Source organism: Triticum dicoccoides, chromosome 4B, assembly GCF_002162155.2.
Source record: "Triticum dicoccoides isolate Atlit2015 ecotype Zavitan chromosome 4B, WEW_v2.0, whole genome shotgun sequence".
Taxonomy (NCBI): domain Eukaryota; kingdom Viridiplantae; phylum Streptophyta; class Magnoliopsida; order Poales; family Poaceae; genus Triticum; species Triticum dicoccoides.
The window spans coordinates 53,870,401-53,877,712 of NC_041387.1; positions in this window are offsets into that span (position 1 = coordinate 53,870,401).

Sequence of the window (7,312 nt, forward strand, 5' to 3'; positions counted from 1 at the left end):
TGTTATGGTCTATGTATTCACACGTGTATTATGATTTCCGGATAATACAGTTATAGCATGAATAAAAGACAATTATCATGAACAAGGAAATATAATAATAATCCTTTTATTATTGCCTCTAGGGCATATTTCCAACATCTCTATCTCTCTCTCACTCTCTCTCTCTCTCTCTCTCTCTCTCTCTCTCTCTCTCTCTCTCTCTCTCTCTCTCGCGCGCGCGCGCGCTCTCACACCCCTCTCCCACACACACACTTGATGTCTCTTCCAAATAGTTTTCTCCCCCCGCATGCACCCATGCTATCCTGCTGCTACACATATCACACCATTCCCCCTTCCCTTATACTAGGTTTACATCAATAGTGGTCTCTCTACTCCACATACACACACTCCCTCTCACACACAAACGCATGCACAAACACACATAGATACACACAAACACCCATTTATCTGGATCCTCATCTCTCCCCATGTCTGCATGTGTATCTCACACACTCACTCTCTAATTATGTATATGTGTCTCCACGTTACACAACACAAAGCCCCATGTACATGTCTCTCTCTATCCTCCACACGCATAGACACAAAGAATCGGTTATCATTGCCTCAGTCTCTAGACATATCACACACGCACACTGTCTCTCTCTCTCGCAAACATGCTCAACAAGGGTTTCCCCGTGAATAACTTACCGTATATTCATCAACAATCATGGTAGTACGGCGAACACGAGACATGAAAAATAATAAATCTACACGTGCTTAGACCACCTAGTATGACTACTAGGACTAGAGCAAGCCAAAAAGCGCGCCGCCATCACCCCCTCCTTATCGGCGATGGGAAAACCTTTGTTTTACACAGTCGAGAAGTCTTTGTGCTAAGGCCCCACATGCTGAGGCGTTGAATAGAATGTACATGCTAGTTTACGGAAATAAGTATCGATAATACGTTTGTATCTACATACTTATATTTCTTCTCTTATAAAAAACCGAGTTGGTGATGATGGTACGCGTGGCATCTTGCAATATAGACCGTCCGATCTATATCTGACGGATGGAAATTAAAATAAAAGATACCCGCACCCCTCTCCACATTTGCAGACAAGGCCTTCCCTCGTTCATCCTTATCTCCAACAACCTCATTGTTGAGCAATTAAGAAAGGAAGCCTCTGGAACAAACTGTCCTGGTGTCCGCTGCCGGCGTCGTCAATCCCCATGCCTCCGCTCAGTCCGACCACCAATCACCACCACGCCCCACTCCTCTTCACCTTATCTCATATTTCTCGAGATATCATTAGTTTTTACACATGGGATTACTCCCGCATGGGTCAATCACAACAAGTGTTTTATAAAAAAATGCATCTTGATGTTCCGTGCAATACACGGATCTTGCTAGTACTCCTACAGAAGACTAAGTTGGTGATGATGGTGTGTCTGCCACCCGTCGTTTCCGACCATTAGATCTACATCTAACGACTGTGAGGTAAGTTGTTGCCTTTTCTCACCAACATCCCACTTGTCTACCAATTTGCAGAAAAACCCATAATTAGTATCTTAAAACCAACCACATCCCTCCCTGACCTCACCAAAACAGCCCAAGGAATATATTCTAATTGAAACATAATATATCTCTAGTGATATATGTATATCAAAATTAGAGTGTTTTGTATCAAGTTTGTGAATAAGTATTATTCTAATTATGATTTGTTGCAACACACATGAACATTTCTAGTATTTCTAACCATGCAATTTTTTCGTAGTATTCCATAGTTTCTAGTTTTCCATCAAGATATTAGTCACTCATGGTTGATATTTACTTTCAATCATGTACACATATGCACTATGTAACTAGCCATGCTTATTAGCTTCCAAAGCTTAACTTTCACCCCTACTTACAATATGTAGAGTATTTAACAAAAAACTACCACTTTCAACCAGCCCTAGGAAGAATATATTATACAAAAAATAGCAAAAACATACCCAAAATTTCTTAATCCACGCCAAAAACTACTACCTAGTACTCCTACCGATTAGGTTCGTTTAAACCCATTTATGACAGGGTTGACGTCACATCCCTAGTTCTGGTATGACCTAGACTAGCTAGTCATTTGTGCATCATGTTTATATTCCTTTTAAAATTGAAATGAGGATTGGTGGAACCCTCAGAATCATTTTTGAAAATGACCCAAATAAAAATTTCTCCAAAAGGGTCCAAGAAAATGCTCATGTTGCTCTCTGAAAATATTGGACAGAGATAAAAATCAAACCAATATTTTTAGGAGCTTATGGATATTTAATTTTGGCCATTTGGATTAAACCGATAAATATTTGCATTGGAAATATATTAGTTATATATATTAATATATGTCCAAAAATTATGCCATTTATAAAGGAGCTCTGGAATAATATAGTTAGCTCCTGCAAAAATTGGCATAAGGTAATTAAATGATTTAATATTTTATTTAAATCAAAAAAAATGTCAGAAAAATTAGAAAACAAAAATAAAACAGGAAAAACCTTACCTGGGCTTCTGCCTGGCGCCTCTGGCCTAGCAGCAGCAGGCCGGCCCAGCCAGCAGGCGGCCCAGCCCGCCTCCTCCTCTGTCGTCTTCGTCCTCGACAGAGGGAGGGGAGCGTGCCCGGTGCGCGCGCGCGCCACCGCGCCACGCCACCAGCCTCTCTGCCTGCCTGCCCTCTCCCCTCCTTGTCTGGATGCCCCGGAGACGCCACGCAGCCACCCCGACCTCTCTCGCACTCTCCCTCGCCCTCCTCCTCTCCCCCTGCTCTCTCCCTCGCACACCCGAGCGCCATCGCCGCCGCGGCTCGCCGTTGCCGTGGCCACCGGCCTCCCCTCGCCTCCCCGACACGCTTCCCAGCTCCGCCACGACCCCCTCTACCTCCTCGTCAAGCCACGCACCTCCGGACGCGCTCCATCGCCGACGCTGTTGTCTTCTTCACCACCGACGCTGGAGATCGACCTCGCCGCCATCGCCGTCGATTCGCCGGACGCAGGACGTCCCCGAGCACACCGGCCTGCTCTGCGAGTCCGCCGTGAGCCCCTCTTCCTTTCCCCTCACCTCTCTCTCTCGCGCGTGCCCTGTAGCCGCTGCCCCGCGAGTGCCCGAAGCCGCCGTCCGCCATGGCCGGCGAGCTCCGTGCCCCCGAGCACCTCCGCCTCGCGTAGTAGCTCGATGTGCTCCTGTTGCCTCGTAGCTACTTCCTGTGCCCTCCGTTCGCTCGAACGCGAGCTGCAGCCCCACGCCCGCGCTATCCCGAACTCCGGTCGCCGCCCAAGTGGTCGCCGCTGGCGATATAGACCGTCTCCGGTGAAACAGAGGGCGCCACAGGATGCGCGCGAGCCTGGGCTTCGCGTAGGTGCTCTCCGCCGCGCGATTGGTCATCGGAGCGACGATTCCGCAGCCCTCCGTCGCGTTCAGGCCTCGCCGGCGACTAACCACCGGCGGGTTTGACTTGTTTGACCTGGGATTTGACCGCCCAGGGTCGCTGAGTAGTGGGGCCAGGCCCTGCTAATTTTAGTTAAAAAATAACTAAACCTAATTAGCCACTAACACTGACATGTGGGCCCGACCCCCCTAATCTGTTAATTAAGTTAATCTAACCCTGTTTAACCCCCTGTCACTGACGTGTGGACCCCACACGTCAGGTTTGACACCAGTCAGCTGCAGTTGACCGCTGATGTCGTGCTGACGTCATGCTGACGCAATAATATGATTTCTGGATTAAATTAAATCAGGAAATTCCAGAAATTGTTTTAAACTTCAAAAATTCATAGAAATTCAACCGTAGCTCAGATTGAAATGATTTATATATGAAAAATTATCAGAAAAATGTAATCTATCCATCTGTACTAGTTTCATGCATGACAAACCAACTTATACATGCTGAATATGAGAAAACACATTATGGCATATATAGGAGCTTATCTTGGAGATGCATTTGAACCTTTGGTTCAAATGGACTTCAAATCAAATGATTTCTAGTTGCATTAGCTCAAACAACATCACATCTTCATGCCATGTTCATGCATCATATTGTTGCATATGTTTGTGTATTGATTGCCGACACCGTTCCTTCTCGATAGGTCCTGCTCCGGAGTCCGTTCCAGAGTGCCTGTCTATGAAGCAGTGCCTCCCTTGTTGATCTACCAGGCAAGCAAACCCCCTTGTTCATTCCGATAAAATCCTACTCTCTCGCTCCTGCTCTCAGTTATTGCATTAGGACAACAACGATTCTTCTGCTACTTTGTGCTGCGGTAGTTGAACCCATTCCTCTGCATGACCTGTCATTGTCACAGTAAATAGTTGAAACCCACTAGCATGTGTAGGAGTTGATTGAAGCCATTGTTGTGTTCCTACCATGCTATGCCTGCTATTGCTTAGAGTTGTGTCAGGTCTGATTCATTGGGAATGAATTGGAGTGTTACGATATGTTCTGGTGCTAAGAGTTAAGTGTGTGAACACGATTTGGTAAAAGGTAGCGGTGAGAGGCCATGTAGGAGTACATGGTGGGTTGTCTCACTGGAGCCGTCCTTAAGCACTGAGTTCTATGTATGTTGTCCAATGACTCGATACTACCACACATTGGGATCCTTAATTGACTCTCTCGACTTATTAAACAACTTGATCTCTGTCCAGGAGTCGCAACTAGTTTCTGGTGTTTGTAGGTAGTGTTAGTAGTCTACCAAGTGGCACCCGGCCAGGTGGGCTTGGGACAGACTAGGCACAAGTGGCATGGTGTACCAAGTGCAGATCCATCCGGCGAGGTGGGCTTGGGAACCCTTCACACATCGTTTGGGGCCGTGAGTGAAACCCCGGCCGGATCTCCTTGCGGATGGAACCCGAATAGGCGATAAACCTGGATTAGAGTCTTGTGTGGTTAGTCAGGTCGTGGCCGACACCCTCGCCAGGCTTCCGCTTGAAGGTTGCCGAGATACATGACGTGTACATGGCGGTAAGTGGCGAGAGCGTGTGTGAAGAAGTACACCCCTGCAGGGTTAACATGATCTATTCGAATAGCCGGGTCCGCGGTTATGGACTTCTTGGATGCTTACATGGTACATAGACAACTTGAAGTGGATACCCTAAAATGCTCAAGACAAGTGTGAGTGCTATGGATGGCCTTCTCGTAGGGAGACGGGGATGAATCCATAGTAGTGTATTGTGTGGTGGTTAGTGGACTCGTGTACGTTGTCTCACCTCAAGATTTTCTGGTAGTCGTAGAACAGGATAGCCACATAGTCAAAGCTGGCTTGCTGCAACTAAACCCCACATTACCCTCTTGATACAAATGCATGTATGATAGGATCTGATGTAAGTCTTGCTGAGTACCTTTGTACTCATGTTGCTTTATTTCTGCTTTTGCAGCGGAGACTTCGGTGTTACTAGTGTTCTCATGGACTTCGACTAGTAGCTAGTACCTCAGCTACGATGTTGATCGGACGTGGTAGATAGTCAGGCTTTCAGCCTTTTTCATTTATAGATGTCTGTACTCAGAAATGTAATGCTTCCGTTTGTTGCTTGATTGCTCTGACTGTTGGGTCATGTGACCCCTGTTTGTAATAATGCTATGATGGCTCTTCTGAGCCTTTATATATATGAGTTGTTGAGTTATGCTGTGATGCCATGTTGTACAGCACATACTTGCATGTTATGCGTACGTGTAATGTGTATTGCTATGTGTGGGATCTGACTATCTAGTTGTTTATCATTAGTAGTCTCTCTTACCGGGAAATGTCTCCTAGTGCTTCCACTGAGCCCTGGTAGCTTGCTACTGCTCCGGAACACTTAGGCTGGCCGGCATGTGTCCTTCTTCGTTCCTGTGTCTGTCCCTTCGGGGAAATGTCACGCGATGAATACCGGAGTCCTGTTAGCCCGCTACAGCCCGGTTCACCGGAGTCCTGTTAGCCCAGTGCTACAGCCTGGATTCACTCGCTGATGACCGACACGTTCGATGCTGGGTCATGGATGCCTGTCCCTGTAAGTTAGTGCCACTTTGGGTTTACGACTAGCCATGTCAGCCCGGGCTCCTTATCATATGGATGCTAGCGACACTGTCATATCCGTGTGCCAAAAGGCGCAAACGGTCCCGGGCAAAGGTAAGGCGACACCCGTGGGGATACCGTGCGTGAGGCCGCAAAGTGATATGAGGTGCTACATGCTAGATCGATGTGGCATTGAGTCGGGGTCCTGACAGCCTTGGTATCAGAGCCTGACTGCCTATAGGATTACCAAGCCAAACCGGTCGAAGTTGAGTCTAGAAATTCTTTAGTTATGTAAGGGGATTGATTGTGGGAAGGAACGTAAGGCTCCTTTTACTCCTTATACCCCATGGCCTTCTGATCTGAGTCATCCTATCTTTCCTACGGGGTTAAGGAATTAGGTTTTCTCTTCCGTCTATCAGGATCACGTGTTACTACTCCGTAGTCCCATAGGATTGGTTGATCAGAGTCATACCCCAGTTTTGAGTATTTCCGGTGTAGTCTGTTTAGTATGATCTCAGAACCTTGAGTAATGTTGATGAGTATGTTACCACCCCATTTTTTAGTAGGTTGTCTCATTCTGAGCATTTTACTGCCGTTATGCTGCCGGAATTTCCCTAGGAGTTCGAGAGATACTAATTCCTTGTCCTACATTCTACAGTCCATAGTTGTTGCTGATTCCGTCCTTGGTTCGTTTCTCAGGATGTCATCAGCTAAGCGAAGTTCCGTTGCTCGTAGCCAGAACCACGGAGATGGTAGGGATGTGGATCCTCCCGACCAGCCTTCGTTGACAGAGTTCATGCTAGAGATGGAGAGGAACAAGCGTGAGTCTAACCGCTTGTTGGCACGTATCGAGGAGAACACCGCACATCAGTTCAAAGGATCTGCTACCATTCATGACTTCATTCGCTTGCACCCACCCACCTTTCATCATTCCATCGAGCCACTCGATGCAGATGACTGGCTCCGTAGCATCACCCATAAGCTGCGTTCCGCGAATGTAGCTGAAGATGACAAGGTCACTTATGCCACATATCACCTGGAAGGTCCTGCTAGTCTTTGGTGGCAGAACTATGAGGCTATGCTTCCAGCTGGCCAGACTACCACCTGGAGGGATTTCGTTGAGGCTTTTCGCGAGCATCACATTCCTGAAGCCCTCATCGATCGCAAGAGAGAAGAGTTCTGTAGTTTCACCCAGGGTAAGATGGCTGTTGATGCCTATAGTAGAGAGTTTGAGAACCTCGCCCGTTATGCCACAGAAGAGGTGTCCACGGACGCCAAGAGGCAGGCTAGGTTCCGGAAGGGTCTCAACCCCAAGTTG